General features: G+C 45.6%; 1 pseudogene; it reads left to right on the plus strand.

Moving 5' to 3' along the window:
* The first annotated feature begins 16,386 nt into the window (after positions 1-16,386).
* On the plus strand, positions 16,387-16,504 carry LOC134912465 (5S ribosomal RNA; annotated as a pseudogene).
* Positions 16,505-18,928: the final 2,424 nt, after the last annotated feature.

The raw sequence follows: 18,928 nt of genomic DNA on the forward strand, positions 1-18,928 counted from the left end.
GAATCTGTTTGTGGTTCCAAAGCCGGATGGCTCTGTCAGGCCCATTCTGAACCCGAAATGGTTAAACCTCTATTTGACGTTCTACCAGTTCAAGATAGTATCACTCCATTCAGTGATTGTGGGTCTGGAGCCTGTGTATTCCCTTGTGGCTCTGGATACTAAAGATGCGTATCTATACATTCCCATCTGGGAGCCGCATCAGGTGTTTCTTCAATTTGCCATCAGGGATTCCCATGATCAGATCTCGGGTTGTCGTTTGGTGTGTTCTCAGCACCCAGTGTGTTCACCAAGGTGATGTCTGTGATGATAGCACATGTCCGGTCCCTAGGAGTGAAAGTTGTACCATGGGTCTAATTCAGACCTGATCGTTAGGCTGCGTTTTTATACATCCTGCGATCAGGTCTGAACTGTGCATGCACCGCAATGCGCAGGAGTGTCAGTCCGTAGCGGCAGGGATAACCGGGCAACTCTGTGATGGTGCGAGAAAAGCCGATCGCAAGGTGACTGACAGGAAGAGGCCATTTGTGGGTGGCAACTGACCATTTTTAAGGCTTGTCCAGAGAAACGCAGGAGGGACCAGGCGTTAGAAGGGAGGGTTTCTGACATCAGCTCCGGCCCCGATCATCGCACTGGAAGAGTTAGTCCTGGTCTGTGCAGAGACTGCACAAACTTCTGTTTGTGCAGCTCTCCTGCACATGTGATCGCACCCCTGCATAGTGATTTCCCCCTCCCCCTGTAGACGGCGACTACATGATTGCAGGGATGCAAAAAATGCACCCTAGCAATCAGGTCTGACTTAGGCCCCATATCTGGATGACCTGCTGATCAAAGCTCTGTCGGCACAGGCACTTCTGGAACTTGTATCCATCATGCACCAGGTTCTGATTCATCACAGCTGAATTGTCAATTTAAAAAATCCAGCTTGGTGTCATCCCAGTGTCTTCAGTTTCTGGGCTTTATCCTTGACATGACATCTCAGTGCGTCTTTCTCAGGCTATTCAGCAGATGGCTCTGAATAAAAAGAGTGTCGGTTTACCTCTGCATCTGCCTGCTGGGTAAAATTGTGGCTTCCTTCGAGGCTCTTCAGTTCCGAAGATTCAACTCAGCTGTATCTCCTGTCTCAGTGGTCAGGGACCCACCTGCAGATGCATCGTCTGATATTTTTCACCACTCAGACCTGTGTTTTGCTGATAAGGTGGCTTCAGTCCCACCATCTCACAGCAGGTCAGTTCTTCGGCATTTGGGTTTGGATCATCCTGACCACAGACATCAGCCTACAACATTGGGGCACCGTTGTTCTCGACAACCAGTTCCAGGCATGCTGGTTGCACCAGGAGACACTGGGACAAACAGTGCGTGTTCAGTCAGACAGCGCTTCAGCAGTGGCCTATATCAATTGGCATGGAGGAACAAGATGCCGCATGGCCATGCGCAAAGTCAGTGGAATCCTGAAACTTCAAGCCATGGTGCTTTCTGCAATGCTCATTCCAGGAGTGGAGAATTGGAAGGCGGACTGTCAGTCATCAGGATTTCCATCTAGGTGATGGCCTCAAGACACTACAATCAATTGCCCAGGTACTGCTCTTGAATGCGGGACCCAGCAGCAGACTCTGTGAATGCTCTGACAGTACCCTAGAAGTCTTGTATATCTGTTCCCTCCTTTTCCCTTCCTGCCTCAAGTACTTGTGGCAAGGTTCATTCCTGTACCCCAACTTAATGGTGTGGCTGTTGAGGCCGCTACCCTGAGATACAAGGATCTGTATTCCCACCACACTCCGTTCCTGGAAACTGCTTAAGGCTGCCCAATGTCGTATATGGCGCTCATACGTGTCATGGTGTGAGGCTCGTGGGCTGCCTGCAGTCTTTTTAAAATTCCTTATCTGCTTTTCTTTCTGCAGGCAGGGCTCAATGTTAACTTGTGCTTTGGGTCACTAAAAGTCCAGTGTCACGATCTGGGTATCTGGACGCCATTTCTTACCCATCAGATGCCTCCTAAGGCTGGCTCAGCGCTCCAGGACCGGATCCCATCTGTTATCCTGATGTGTACATTCCTGTATCCTCTCCTGTCACTCTGGGACGCTGTCACAGTAAACGCCATATTACACCTGGCATGGCGTCTCCCGCGGCCTCCGCCGCCGTCCCTGAACTTCTGCATGCAGAGTGTCTGAGTGGCGATTACGTCAGCCGCGGCCTCCGCTGTGTCCGCGTGGTTGGATGTGCATCTGTCAGCCTGGCGCCTCCTGTCTCCGGTGGCCGGCGCCGCCATTACTGTTTTCATTACCACATGGATTACAAACCAAACTTCCCTCCAAGTGTCTGCATGGGCGCAGCCATCTTGGATTCTGTCAGCTGATCATTTCCACCAATCTGTTCTCAGTATTGATAATCTGCATAATTGCCTAGCCAATCCCTTCCTTGCTGCAGGTATAAATACACTGTGCCTGAGCAAGGAAGGCGTCAGTGCTTTGGTTGTCAAACCTAGTTCCTGTTTGTCTCTCTCCTGTGATTGTCTTCCAGGTTCCAGCTCCTGTCTCAAGACTTCCACCATAGAGACCCGCACCAGCATTCCACCTGCGGTGTAGCCTGACTCTCCAACCCATTGTGGATTCATCTGTTTCCAGCTACAACATTACCTGCTTCCAGCTCAGCTTCCAGCAGAGTACAGCTTCCCTTAAAGGGCCGGTGTCCTTTCTACACTTTACCACTCTCCACCGGTATTATTATTTCTCCGCTCTCAAGTTCTACATTTCAGTTCATATTTCATCGCTCCCAAGTTCATTTATTATTTAACTGGTTCCAGCCAGTATCCACTCAGTGCTAACAACAGTCTGGTTCCAGCCAGTATCCACAGCTGCTGTTTTATCTTCAGCAACCCAGCTTTTCCTGGAACACCAGCTGGCACAATCCTGGGTTATCTCCATTGCTACAGTCGGGCCTGGTAAGGACTTTCCATCTAGAAGATCATAAGAACTATCTCACACTACCAGTGCCCTGTGGCTCCTGCCATCCTGTAGTACCCAGGAACTGTATTTATTCTTTGCTGACTTTTACGTTTTCTTTTACTGCTGCTGTGTTGCGGAGTTGTCATAATAAACATCATTGACTTTTATCCAAGTTGTCGTGGTCACGCCTTCGGGCAGTTATTATTCATGTTACTTACATGTCCAGGGGTCTGATACAACCTCCCAGGTTCCGGTACATCTCAGCCCCTACAACTGAGGCTGCCTCCCGTCAGCTCAGGCCCTCAGTTGTGACAGTAAGCACTGACCTAATGAATCCAGCCGGAGACCAGGATCAAGCGGCCAGGCCGATGCAAGAACTGGCAGCCCGACTAGAACATAAGGAGGCTGCACAGGGCCACATCATCCGCTGTCTCCAGGATCTCTCTACTCGGCTGGATGGGATTCAGACAACTCTCCGTGGATCAGGCGCGTCTGGTGCGTCAACCACAGTGACTCCAGCTATAACCCCACCCACCTTACCCATTTCTGCTCCACGTCTTCATCTTCCAACGCCAGCAAAATTTGACGGATCTCCAAGATTCTGCAGGGGATTTCTCAACCAGTGTGAGATTCAGTTTGAGCTACAACCTGGCAATTTTCCCAGTGACCGTACAAAAATTGCCTACATTATTTCTCTTCTCAGTGGCTCAGCCCTTGATTGGGCATCACCGTTATGGGAGAGGTCCGACACCCTGCTATCTTCCTACACTGCCTTCGTGTCAACATTCAGGCGCATCTTCGACGAGCCAGGCCGGGTAACCTCAGCTTCATCCGAGATTCTCCGTTTACGCCAGGGGTCACGTACTGTAGGACAATATCTGATACAGTTCCAGATCCTGGCATCCGAACTGGCATGGAACGACGAGGCCCTGTATGCTGCATTCTGGCATGGCTTATCTGAGCGTATTAAAGATGAGTTAGCTACCAGAGACTTACCTTCTAAGTTAGATGAGCTAATCTCACTCTGCACGAAAGTTGATTTACGTTTCAGAGAGAGAGCAATTGAGCGTGGAAGATCATCTGCTCCAAAATCTTCTGCTCCTCCTCCTCGCCAACTGTCACCAACTAAAGATGAGCCCATGCAAATTGGCCGTTCCCGTTTAACTCCTGCTGAGCGCCGAAGACGTCTCTTTGTCTTTACTGTGCAGCTCCGTCTCACACCATCAATGCCTGTCCCGAATGTCCGGGAAAACTCCAAACCCTAGCTCGCCCAGGAGAGGGCCGGCTAGGAGTAATGATCTCCTCTCCATCTCCTCATGATTGTAATCTCCCAGTGTCGTTCCAAATTGCTCAACGTTATCGGAACGTCATTGCCCTCCTTGATTCCGGAGCAGCTGGGAACTTTATTACCGAAGCCTATGTTAAACGGTGGTCCCTACCCACCGAGAGACTTCCTTCGTCCATCTCCTTAACTGCCGTGGATGGCAGCAAGATTTTTGATGCAGTTATTTCCCTAAGGACTCTACCAGTTCGTCTGAGAGTGGGAGTTCTTCATTCTGAATTTATTTCTTTTTTAGTGATTCCAAGAGCCACACATCCTGTGGTCCTGGGCCTTCCATGGCTCCGTCTTCACAATCCTACAATTGATTGGACGACCACGCAGATCCTGGCATGGGGTTCCTCCTGTGCTGAGACATGTTTGTTTAAAGTATTGCCTGTCTGTTCTTCCTCCCCCAGGTCGTCTGATGTTCCACCTCCTCCATATCAAGATTTCACGGATGTGTTCAGTAAAGCTTCTGCTGATATCCTTCCTCCTCATAGAGAATGGGACTGCCCGATTGATCTCGTTCCAGGGAAGGTTCCACCTCGAGGCCGAACTTATCCGTTGTCTCTGCCTGAGACGCATTCTATGGAGGAATACATTAAAGAGAACCTAGCAAAGGGGTTCATTCGACCTTCTTCTTCTCCAGCCGGCGCAGGCTTCTTTTTTGTAAAAAAGAAAGATGGTGGTCTGCGGCCGTGCATCGACTACAGAGGTTTGAACGACATTACCATCAAGAACCGTTATCCTTTACCCCTGATTACTGAGCTCTTTGACAGAGTTAGCGGAGCTACCATCTTTACAAAGCTGGACTTGAGAGGTGCATACAATCTCATCCGGATCCGTGAGGGTGACGAGTGGAAGACCGCCTTTAACACCCGTGACGGACATTATGAGTACCTCGTCATGCCCTTCGGATTGAGCAATGCTCCAGCTGTCTTCCAGCATTTTGTCAATGAGATCTTCAGAGACATTCTATACCGTCATGTCGTGGTCTATCTAGACGATATCCTCATTTTTGCCAACGATTTAGAGGAACATCGTTTTTGGGTTAAAGAGGTTCTGTCCCGTCTCCGTGTCAATCATCTCTATTGCAAATTAGAAAAATGCGTCTTTGAAGTCAAGTCCATTCCGTTTCTAGGGTACATTGTGTCCGGTTCCGGACTAGAGATGGATCCTGAGAAACTACAAGCAATCCAAAATTGGCCGGTACCCTTAACCCTCAAAGGGGTCCAGAGGTTCTTAGGGTTCGCCAACTATTACCGAAAGTTTATACGAGACTTTTCCACCATTGTGGCGCCTATTACTGCTTTCACTAAGAAGGGTGCTAACCCGTCCAAGTGGTCTGAAGAAGCCATGCAAGCATTTCATCTTTTAAAACAAAGGTTCATCTCTGCGCCGGTTCTGAAACAGCCTGACATCGACTCTCCTTTCATCTTAGAGGTGGATGCCTCCTCCGTTGGAGTAGGAGCGGTGTTATCTCAGAGGGCTAAAGATGGCCATTTACACCCTTGCAGTTTCTTCTCCCGGAAGTTCTCCCCAGCTGAGCGCAACTATGCCATTGGCGACCAGGAGTTGCTAGCCATCAAGCTCGCTTTAGAAGAGTGGAGGTATCTGTTGGAGGGAGCTTCTCATTCAATCACCATACTTACAGACCACAAGAACCTTTTATACCTGAAGGGCGCACAATGTCTCAACCCTCGTCAGGCCAGATGGGCACTTTTCTTTTCCAGGTTCGACTTTAAACTCCAGTTCTGTCCGGGCTCTCAGAATCGCAAGGCCGATGCCCTTTCCCGCTCATGGGAGCAAGAAAATGAGTCAGAGTCTTCAGACAAGCATCCTATTATAAATCCGTTGGCATTCTCCACGGTAGGGATGGACTCTACGCCCCCATCAGGGAAAAGTTTTGTGAAGCCGATGCTAAGGAAGAAGCTCATGCATTGGGCCCATGCTTCCCGTTTTGCCGGACATACAGGTATCCAAAAAACCCTGGAGTTTATCTCTAGGTCCTATTGGTGGCCAACTCTGAAAAAGGACGTCTTGGAGTTTATTGCATCTTGCCCAAAGTGTGCCCAACATAAAGTATCCCGCCAGTCACCTGCGGGGCAACTGGTTCCACTATCCGTTCCCCGTCGACCATGGACCCACTTGTCGATGGATTTCATTACAGACTTACCCATGTGCAACAAGTTCAATACCATCTGGGTGGTAGTTGACCGGTTCACCAAGATGGCACACTTCATTCCTCTCACCGGTCTTCCGTCAGCTTCCAAGTTGGCTCAAGTATTCATGCAAGAGATCTTCCGACTCCACGGTCTTCCTGAAGAAATTATCTCAGATCGAGGAGTTCAATTCACAGCCAAATTCTGGCGAAGTTTATGTCAAGTCCTCCAAGTCAAGCTAAAGTTTTCCACGGCTTACCATCCTCAGACCAATGGTCAAACCGAGAGGGTGAATCAGGACTTGGAGGCCTTCCTCCGCATCTATGTGTCCTCCTCTCAAGATGACTGGGTTCAATTACTTCCCTGGGCCGAGTTCTGTCATAACAACCAGTATCATTCTTCATCTGCTTCAACACCATTCTTCACTAACTTTGGATTCCACCCTAAAGTCCCTGAGTTCCAACCGCTTCCAGCAACTTCTGTTCCCGCAGTGGATATCACCTTGCATCAGTTTGCCAATATCTGGAAGAGCGTACGATCAGCTCTGCTCAAGGCATCGTTCAGGTACAAGAAGTTTGCGGATAAGAAGCGTCGAGCAGTTCCTGCTCTCAAGGTGGGTGATCGGGTATGGTTATCCACGAAGAATTTGAGGTTAAGAGTTCCCAGTATGAAGTTTGCACCTCGCTATATCGGTCCTTTCAAGATTGAACAAGTCATCAATCCTGTTGCTTACAGACTCCAGTTGCCTCCCTTCTTAAAAATACCCAGGACATTCCATGTTTCCCTGTTGAAACCGCTGATCTTGAATCGGTTTCATTCCTCACTTCCTCCAACTCCGAAAGTCCAAACTCAACGAGGCGTTGAGTATGAAGTGGCCAAGATCCTGGACTCACGTCACCGTTACGGTCAACTACAATATCTTATTGACTGGAAGAGTTATGGTCCTGAGGAACGTTCATGGACCAATGCTTCTGATGTCCATGCTCCTGCCTTGGTCCGGAGATTCCATTCCAAGTTTCCTCAAAAGCCAAAGAAGTGTCCTGGGGCCACTCCTAAAGGGGGGGGGTGCTGTCACGATCCGGGTATCTGGACGCCATTTCTTACCCATCAGATGCCTCCTAAGGCTGGCTCAGCGCTCCAGGACCGGATCCCATCTGTTATCCTGATGTGTACATTCCTGTATCCTCTCCTGTCACTCTGGGACGCTGTCACAGTAAACGCCATATTACACCTGGCATGGCGTCTCCCGCGGCCTCCGCCGCCGTCCCTGAACTTCTGCATGCAGAGTGTCTGAGTGGCGATTACGTCAGCCGCGGCCTCCTCTGTGTCCGCGTGGTTGGATGTGCATCTGTCAGCCTGGCGCCTCCTGTCTCCGGTGGCCGGCGCCGCCATTACTGTTTTCATTACCACATGGATTACAAACCAAACTTCCCTCCAAGTGTCTGCATGGGCGCAGCCATCTTGGATTCTGTCAGCTGATCATTTCCACCAATCTGTTCTCAGTATTGATAATCTGCATAATTGCCTAGCCAATCCCTTCCTTGCTGCAGGTATAAATACACTGTGCCTGAGCAAGGAAGGCGTCAGTGCTTTGGTTGTCAAACCTAGTTCCTGTTTGTCTCTCTCCTGTGATTGTCTTCCAGGTTCCAGCTCCTGTCTCAAGACTTCCACCATAGAGACCCGCACCAGCATTCCACCTGCGGTGTAGCCTGACTCTCCAACCCATTGTGGATTCATCTGTTTCCAGCTACAACATTACCTGCTTCCAGCTCAGCTTCCAGCAGAGTACAGCTTCCCTTAAAGGGCCGGTGTCCTTTCTACACTTTACCACTCTCCACCGGTATTATTATTTCTCCGCTCTCAAGTTCTACATTTCAGTTCATATTTCATCGCTCCCAAGTTCATTTATTATTTAACTGGTTCCAGCCAGTATCCACTCCGTGCTAACAACAGTCTGGTTCCAGCCAGTATCCACAGCAGCTGTTTTATCTTCAGCAACCCAGCTTTTCCTGGAACACCAGCTGGCACAATCCTGGGTTATCTCCATTGCTACAGTCGGGCCTGGTAAGGACTTTCCATCTAGAAGATCATAAGAACTATCTCACACTACCAGTGCCCTGTGGCTCCTGCCATCCTGTAGTACCCAGGAACTGTATTTATTCTTTGCTGACTTTTACGTTTTCTTTTACTGCTGCTGTGTTGCGGAGTTGTCATAATAAACATCATTGACTTTTATCCAAGTTGTCGTGGTCACGCCTTCGGGCAGTTATTATTCATGTTACTTACATGTCCAGGGGTCTGATACAACCTCCCAGGTTCCGGTACATCTCAGCCCCTACAACTGAGGCTGCCTCCCGTCAGCTCAGGCCCTCAGTTGTGACATCCAGTTGTCAGCCTTATCTGCATTTTTCAGGCAGCGTTTAGCCCTCATACCTTAGATTTGGACTTTCCTCCAGCGTGTCCTCTGGGCTCAGTTGCCTTTTTTTCTACCTCCTTAGATGTAGTTCAGGCTCTCCATATCTATGTAGACCATACAGCAGCATTGCGCAAGTCAAATACTCTATTCATCCTCTATGATAATGCTCAGAGAGGTTGGCCAATTTCTAAGCAGACTTGGCCAGGTGAATCTGTTTCGCCATCAGTCAGGCTCATTTTGCCAACGCTAGACCTGCACCTGCTACCATCTTTTTGCACTTCCCATGCTCACTGGGCACTTCTTTTGCTGCACGAAGAGGCGTATACACGTTGCAACTTTCCCATGCGGCCACTTGGTCCATAGTACATACTTTTTTTTCGGTTTTACAAATTTGACATTTTTGCAGCTTATTCCAATTTGACCACTGAGTTTTGCAGGGTCCTCAGGACTCTGCCACCCTTGGGGAAAACTTTGGATCCCCAGTCTCTTGAGCTCCAGTGTCTAATAGTGGATGAAGGGGAAAAGAGGATTTTGGTGCTTATCGATAAATCAGTTTCTCTGATTCCACAGGGCACACTGGACAACCACCCAGTGCTTTTTTCACCTGCCTTCTTTTTCTGGCTGGGTGTTCTCTGCCTGTGTTGTGTACTGTCTGTTGTCTTTTGTCCGGCTTGGCCGTTTTCTTCCTTGTGTGAATTCCTTCTCCTCAGTTTCTGTTACTTGTCTCTGTTCTCTATCTCCTCTCTGGCTCCGTTTCTCTAACTGGGGCTGATAGGGGTAAAGGGGGAGGAGTCTATCAATTTCTAAGTTCAAAGTGCCAGCTCCACTCATCCACCCAACTATACCCAGTGTCGTGATATCCAGTGTCCCCTGTGGAACAAAGAAACTGATTTGTTAGTAAGTACCAAAATCCTCTTTTTACATTTACATAATCTCTTTCATGTTTATTAAGTTACCTAAGTAAACAAGCAATAGTATGTTTTTCTCAATTTTATTTTGGAGAGGACAGCACCTACATGTATAGGTCGGTACAACAAATTATATTTTTAATTCTGGTGTTACCAACACTGGCTGAATGTACAACACTACTTTTAACGCCTGTAAAGATTTTTCTGCCTGAAGATTTGATGACTGACTATTTTGCCTTGTTCAGGTCAGTTAAGGGGACAGCTATGGCGGCAATATTTTGTATAGATATATGGTAATATCACAAAAGCCTTATAATTTCTCTTATTTCTTATTTAATGGTCTGTTTTGAACCACTTCAGTTTTATTAAGCTGGGGATTTATGAATCTTCTCCCTATATTACACCCAAGACATTTCACCTGTTCCATCCATATGCAGCACTTCTTTTGATTAGCTATCAATGCTGCTTCTTGGATATAGTTTAACACTGCTTGTACTCTGGATAAATTAGACTAATAGTCAGGACTATTCATAAAGATAAGCAGCACCATATTGACTGTGAGGTCGGATAATTGTATTTGTCATACTATGAAATGTAGGGTTGGACCAGAGTAACTCAAAGAGAAACTTATTTTATGGAAACAGTCCTCTCTAGTGGGGAGAAAGCTGTCTTTTATTTTGCCCTGTCTGCTAATGGCACATGCTGGTACCCTTTTCTTACATCTGTTATGGTGAGATATCAGGTTGTCCATAGCTTTTCAATCACTTCATACACAATGGGCATCAAATGTAGTTAACGGATTACATTTCCAAAAGTCATTGCAGAAGTGCAAGCTACTGTCTGGTTTTGGAAATAGGACAATGGGAATTGACCACAAATTATTTCATCCTTCAATTATGTCTTGCTGTAAAATGATTTACTTTCCTTGGAATCCTCCTTTCATCAGTTTGTGGAATTTTTTGGCTTTACAGTAGGTTCAGTAATTACGTTATGCTGGTGTGGGACTACACCAGCATAACGTAAAAAGCACATTAAAGGGTAAAAGGTACATACGGAGAGATCCGTGTTTAAAATCTAATCAATCTGACTAGATTGCTTAGATTTTAAGCACGGAACTGCCGTGTGTATGATCCCCAGCGATAGCGGAGCGCAGCCCCGCGCATTGCTATCGCCGATGCTAGATTGAGCCTGCATGCAGGCTCAATCTAGCGGGTCACTCACTTCACCGCTGTGTGAAGTGAGTGGCCCCCTGTTGTCGTCCTCCCTCACTCAGCACATCGCACTGTGCTGAGCGGGGGGAGAGATGTGTGCTGAGCGGTCTGTCTTAAGATCACCCAGCACATATCTCTCCCATCAGTACCCCTTTACTGTTACCTCTACAGATTGAGCCATCTTATTTCTTATGACCTTATCTATAAGCAGTAGCAGCACTAAATCCTTATAGAAAACGAAAATGAACTGAGCCCCACACATACATCAACTACTTCACTGCAGCGATAGTTTCATGTTAATATCTGGACATTTTGTTATTTGTGATATTTTCAATTGTAACATTTTGGATACTCATATTAACAAGTAGGCTGCTATGGCTGGACAGAAAAACATTCGCCAAGGTGCACATCTCTGAATCAGGCCCAGTATCAGATGTACTGTACTATACATGTAATTGCACATAATGGAGGAGATTAAGTATATAAGCTTTAAGAAGCTTTTAAAAGTCGTGTCCCCATATATAACTATAAATACCTACTTGATAAGAATAGGACACCAGCCACCTATTTCTAGATAGATTATCACAGACTCAGAGCAAATTATCGTTACATAGTATCATTTAAGTTCTCCTTGATCATTTTACTGTTGAGCTTTAATATGCTATAAGGGGCAATACTACTGTGTAGCAAAGTGTAAATAAATGGAATAAAGTGTATATAGGGGAAATACTGTGTGGCATAATTTGCAATAAGTGGTACTACTCTGTGGCATAATGTGAATAAGGGGCTGTACTGCATGATCTAACGTATATAATGGGTACTAATGTGTATAAGGGCTACTACTCTGTGGCATAATGTGAATAAGGGGCACTACTGTGTAACATAAGGTTAATAAGGGACACTATTGTGCAGTGCTATTTAAATAAGGCTGCACTACTTTGTGGCATAATTTGAATTGGATTTACTACTGTGTGGCCATACCCCTTATCCATGAGACCACATACCTTTTTTGGGCACATGTCGAAGGAGCATGTTGTCCCTATTTAGCATAATGGGAGAGGGGGCTCCAATGATCTTTCTGGCACAATACACTAAAATGCCTAGTTATTGTCGCAATGTTGGATCCCAGCTTGTGATATCTGTCGCAGTGCTGGTATCACATCTACATGCAGGAGGGGTCTCTTCTAATGACGTCTCCTTCATGCCCGTCTATCTCTGAATTAGGCCCACAGACCACACACAATGGAAGTGGATACACATAGGTCATATCTTCTCCCTGCAACGGTTAAGTATACACACTCATGGCCAGATTGGGGAACATGCGTTATATACGTAGCTTATTATAATAGAGATAGGTGTTCTAGTTTTATTGTGTTTGATAGTTAATTATGTAATGTACTTTAGTAACGTGTGTGTAGAAGATCTGGGAATCTGTAATGGTAGTTTGTGACACAGACAGCATGTAGTTAGTAATTTGTTTTAAATTTGGTTAGTTTTAAAGGATAATGGTAGATATAATTGCAGCTATGGAGACTATAGTATAATGGCCTAACAAAGTATGGTGCTGGTTGCCCTGCACTAGTATAGCCTCGAGTGATGACCGAGCAGATCCGAAGCACCATGGTCTGCTTTATGGTCATCATAAAGAACAAGCAGAAAAGGCATGGAGCGGACACAGGAAGTCTTCTACGAGTCAATCCACAAAGTTCAACACTGTACATCTAGTAGAGCCAGATCATTCTGGTCTCAGGAAGTCATTGACGGATGAAACATCGGGAAAACTATTTCTTGGTTAAGTGGAAAGCCAATAATACCATTGGCTGGAACATAGGAATTGTCTGGAGAACCAGAATACAATGTGAAATAGGAAGTGGTTAAGGCTAGGCGCCCCTAAACAATATGTGAGTCACTTAAAAGAGATTAATACATTCCTTTCTGAAAGATGTTCCTCAGGATTAAAAATAATTCAATGAGTCCCAGTTTTTATTATTTTTGAATCATTGAATTATTTTTAACATTTTAAAAAAATGTTGTTTCTTATGTGTTGTATTAAATTTTAAACTTTACCACACATGTGATGTTCTCATTCCATTTCATGTACTGAGAGTTAAAACGCACTGATGAAAAGGAAATCCTGAGGAACATCTTTCAGAAAAGAATGTATTAATCTCTTTTAAGTGACTCACATATTGTTTAGGGGCGCCTAGCCTTAACCACTTCCTATTTCACATTGTATTCTGGTCTAATTGAAGTGTTTTGGGGAGACACTTGTTTGGGGAGTTGGTGTAGCCAGGCAGCCTCTTGCGCAATCAAAGATACTACGGAAATCTTGCTATATATCACGTGTATGGAGAACCACTCTATAGTTAAGGAAGACAAGAAATGAACTCTTGCAAGACAAAGCCCCTAACTCAGAAACACGCTGTGCTGAGGCAATAGCTTCTAGGTAATGAACTGAAGATCTGCTCAATCTAAAGGTACAAAGGTGCCCATTTCAAAGCATATAGGACCAGATTAAGAGCCCATAGCACTACCAGCGAGCAAAATGGTGGTTGAATATGCACCACACCCTGCAAAAAGGTCCAAGCCTCTGGAAGAAGGGCCAAATGCCTCTGAAATAAATTGACAGGTACAAAAATATGTACTTTCAAAGAATGAAGCTTTAAGCAAGCTTCCAAAAATCCCTGAAGACCAAAAAATGGGAGAGGTGAAACTTGATTGTATGAACCATTCTGTGTTCACGCCACAAGATGTAGATCGTCCACACTTTGTGGTAATTGCATGACAAATCCATTTTCCCAGCTTGCAGCATAGTTTGGACCACTGAGGGAGAAAACTCTTTAGCTTTCGAAAGCTTGGTTTCAATAGCCAGGCCATTAAAGCCATCCGAGGAACGTCCTCATATAGAAAATGAGCTTGCAGTCATTTTGAGAATGTCTGCATAACGCAACCTATGAGGCCAGCCCGGAGCCATTCGGATTACCATATCCCATTGTTCCTTGCTGTGCTTGAGTACCCGAGGCAACAGGTATGCTAGATTAAAATCTCATGGAATTATCATGACTTCTACTGTAAAAGCCAGTGGTTCCCTTGATCTCGCACAAAACTATAGAACCTTGAAGTTGTGTTGAGAGGCCATGAGATCCACCTGTGGAAGGCTCCCCATCTAAACTAACTGTTGGAAGATCTTTGGATTGAGAGACTACTCACCCGTGTGAAACATGGTTATGCTAAGGAAGTCTGCTTCACAATTTTCCATACCTGGGATGAATACCGGAAAATACTCAGGTCGCCTCTGCCATTGCTGTCACACTTTTTGCCTCCTTGATGGCTTACATACACCACTGCCATGTCATTGTCTGACTGAATATGTAATGCTGAGCATCCCATTCAATTTTGGAACATTTTCCTCTGGAATTCATGTGAATGGAACCTGGAATACTGAATGATCTTGAAAGTGGAGACCATCTTGCCTAACAGCTTCATGCACAACAATCTTGACAGGCAAGGTACTGACAGTACTGACGTGACCAAGTTTTGCAGGGTCCATGCTTTGGAATTCAGAAAAAAAACTCTCTGGAGAGAGGTGTCGAAGAACACCCCCAGAAATTAATTGAGGGTGCTGACTGTATTAGGTGCGATTTTTCAAAATTCAGGATCCATCCATGATCATGAAGTACTTGAACCATGCAATCTAGGTGCTGTTGTAACTGCGAAGCTAAATTGGCTTTCACAAATGGATCTTCTAAAGTATGACTGTAATAACTTCTTTTTGAAGAAAGCTCACCAGCACCAACATGATGTTGGTGATATGTTATGGAGACATCGCTCTTCTGAATGGTAGTGCCTGGAATTGGTTGTGATCAGAATTGATTGCAAAATGGAGGAGAGAATGATGACCTGCCCATGAAGATATATGTCCCCAATGTCCAGTGAGGCCAAATAATCATTAACATCCGTGCTATAGATAAATGATTGAAGAGATTCCATCCAAAAATGATCTACCCACAACCTGGTGTTCAAGACGCAAAGAATTAAGATCAGTCTGAATGAGCCATTCAGCTTCTGAACAAGGTTGAATAGGTTGGAGTAAAACCCCAGCTTTCATTCCAGCAGAGGTACTAGATTGATGACACAGTTCAAAAGGAGAGCCTTTAGAGCCTGATTCAATGCTTCCTTCTATACTGTATCCTGGGGAAGAGTGATGGTGAAAAACTGCTGTGGTCACAGACCCCTGAGGTCGATGGCATAACCTCTGGAAATTATGCCCCACACCAAGGCATCTGAAGATGACTCCACCCAATGGTCTCTGAGCCAGATAAACTGCCCTGCAACTGGTGACCATACTGGGTTAAGAGGGACCCCATCAGGTGCTAGGCTTTGCTGATACCTTTTTCTCTGCAGGGTCAGTTGACACCAGAAATTATGTCCTTAAATGCTGATAACTGCTGGGGAAAAAACAGCCCATGGCCGATTGACCTCTAATGGAGGCTCCACCATGAAAGGAGGAGCAAGAACATCAGAAAAGTACCTCACTGTTTAGGGGCAGCCACCAGAAGAAGTAGTGGTAGTCTGTGGTAGTCTGGTCAATAATGGTGGTAGTCTGTGGTAGTCTGGTCAATAATGGTATCCAGTTATGGTCCAAAAAGAATGTCCCAACCAAATGCATGAGCTACCAAGGAATCTTTTGGGTCCAAATCTGCAGTCCTAGCATGGAACCAAAGAGCCCACTGGGACAAAATAGGCATAGTTGAAACTTTGGAAGCCACCTGAGAGCCATCTTGTATAGCCTCACACACATATTCAGCTGTACCATGAAGAACTGTATTGGGTGGGGGTTTTTAGGAATCTGCACTGGTCCAGATTGTACGAAAATTTGATTTCAATTGATATCAATCATATCTAACAAATTATATTTAAACCAACATGAAGCTACTGACTTCGCCTATTGAGGCTTTTAAAGTAGACTAAGGTTGGTGGTGCTCCCAGACATCAGTTCCAAGACAAACTGTAGAGAGGTTTGCACAAGAGGCAAAAAAAGGGGGACTATTGATAATGTCTCTCAGGGGCACACTTGGTAATGTATATTGAAAATATAGTATTTGGTAATGTGTGGGTAGAAAAAGATAAAACTTAACTTTTAATCACAGACGAAAGAATACTAAAATTATTGCTGTAAATCAGCAATATAGTTAAAACAAGTATTAAACAAAAATATTGTTGACGATACAATTTGTAACTCACTTGTATAAAGAGGGTGACAGAAAGTTTCTCTGTAAACCCCCTGATTGGTAAGTGAGTATTGATGTTTGACGTTTAATCAAAAGCGAAAATATAAATATTCCTGTTATCTCTATGATACTATGAAGTTATCTCTATGATACTATGAAGGAATACAGCAGAAGGTGTATTCCTTGGTGCTACAGTACCCGGTATTACCATGCTGGACATGCCCGATCTCGTCTGATCTTGGAAGCCAAGCAGCATTGGGCCAGGTTAGTACCAGAAAGGGTGACCCTCTGGGAATACCGGGTACTGTAGCACCAAGGAATACACCTTCTGCTGATCAGCAAATATAATCCGATTCGAGCCTTGTACTCCATTATCGCAGTTAACCCACTCCCGGGAGTCCAGATTTTATACAAGCCGGCTTTCCATTATCTCTCATATGAATATACACAAGTATATAACTTCATAGTATCATAGAGATAACAGGAATATTTATATTTTCGCTTTTGATTAAACGTCAAACATCAATACTCACTTACCAATCAGGGGGTTTACAGAGAAACTTTCTGTCACCCTCTTTATACAAGTGAGTTACAAATTGTATCGTCAACAATATTTTTGTTTAATACTTGTTTTAACTATATTGCTGATTTACAGCAATAATTTTAGTATTCTTTCGTCTGTGATTAAAAGTTAAGTTTTATCTTTTTCTACCCACACATTACCAAATACTATATTTTCAATATACATTACCAAGTGTGCCCCTGAGAGACATTATCAATAGTCCCCCTTTTTTTGCCTCTTGCGCAAACCTCTCTGCACCATGAAGAACATCAACCAATTCCAGAAGGGAATTTCTTTACTAATCATCATGAAGGCCCTCGCTGAGTTTGTCGGTCCAAGTCTCCATGGCTAGAGCCACCCAAGCCAACACTAATAAAAGTTGAATAATGACCCTGGAGCCTATAAAAATGGACTTGAGTCAACCTTCCAACTTTTTATCTAGTGGATCTTTATAGGACGCAGAGCCATGAACAGGAAAAGCTGCATGCTTAGCTAAATGTGTAACCTCAGCTTCAACCTTGGAAGGCAGTTCCCACATAGGTACATGATCCACTGGTAGTGGATAATGCGCAGCAAATTTTTAAGGATCGGATAACTTTTTACCTGGCACCTTATAGGCCTCGTCGAGATTGGACAGATCTGAAGAAGACAGGAAAGTAACAAATTTCTTGCGCTAACGCATGAATGGACCGACAGCAACTGTTTGGGAATCCACCTCTATGTAGTTGAGAGAGTGGCGCACAGATCTTCCACGCTATGTCAATAGGAAGACTCTAGATCAGGCCTGTACAACCTGTGGCCCTCCAGTTGTTGTGAAACTACAATTCCCAGCATGCCCTGCCCCAGTTTTGCTGTCAGGAAATGCTAAAACTGTGGCAGGGCATGCTGGGATGTGTAGTTTCACAACAGCTGGAGGGCTGCAGGTTGGACAGGCCTGCTCTAGAGCCTCACACTGCTGCACAATGTCAATCTCACCCTCCTCCTCCTCTGAATTGAAAACTACCAATGGAGTTGTGTAAGGAGAAAAACACGTATGCGCCATGTGCAGATGAGGATCCTTGAAAAAAATGTTCCAAATAAGACTAACCTTTTTCAAATCCTGATGCCGTATGTTCCATGGTATGGAACTATGGTTGATCAGACACTGATTGGGAAATTGCCCCGCCAGGAGCCGGTGACTCGGAACCATGCATCAAGGAAGCAGGTGCAGCAGCAGCTGCCCTAGCTTGATCCTTCCAATCAAATGCTACAAGCTTCACCAAGTCAGAGACCGACTGACCCAGAGCACTCCAATGAGGGTGCAGCCCAGTTAAAACCCCCACAAAAAGGCACCACCATTGGGACCAGTGCTGCTGCTCTTGCTCTCTCTATAAGGGGGGAGCGCTCACTGTCCTGGGGTCAAGGCGGGGTGGTCTTCAGGTTGCTGGTGGCTGGGCTCCCGACGACCACCATACCAGCGCCGGAATACCGACCGCCAGCATACCGACATCAGTTCTCCCTCTTGGGGGTCGACGACCCCTGTGGGGCTAGAATAGATAGTGTGGCACGCATAGCGCACCACCATGCCCGCAGCGTGGCGAGCACAGTGTGGTGTGCGCAGTGAGCCCACAAGGGGCTCATTTGAGCTCGCCCAGCTGTCGGTATGCCAGCGGTCGGGATTTCGGCGCCGGTATGCTGGCCATCAGGAGCCCGGCCACCGGCATCACATACTACACCCGTCCAGGCGATGTCAGTAGAGACCAAAGTGCTGTGGGGTGTCCCGGCTGGAGCGCATCCCCCTTCTGCAGCTGCCAGACAACAAGCTCAGTACAGCTCCCTGCTGCCACATGCACTTAAACTGTGTGCTGCTACAAGCAGCGCACAGTACCTAACTATGAAGTAGAAGTTTAAATAAAACATACATTATCAATAAGACAGGCTGCAGCAGTCATGTGACTGGGGGGGAGATGTAAACATCCAGTCATGTGACCGGCCTCCCATGAGAGCGCATCCAATTAGTGGTGATATGCGTTCCAAAGGTAGGAAGTTACCCTGCTTAGTCACGTGACTGCAGCCAATAAAAACTTTAAGAAAACAAAAAGTATTTATAAAAAGGATTTTCTTTTAGCATTACAATAAGTCGTCTAGTATCCATATTAATTTAAACTGGATATGGTATTGTTTTAACTATTTGTG

This window comes from Pseudophryne corroboree, chromosome 4 (genome assembly GCF_028390025.1).
Source record: "Pseudophryne corroboree isolate aPseCor3 chromosome 4, aPseCor3.hap2, whole genome shotgun sequence".
Classification (NCBI taxonomy): domain Eukaryota; kingdom Metazoa; phylum Chordata; class Amphibia; order Anura; family Myobatrachidae; genus Pseudophryne; species Pseudophryne corroboree.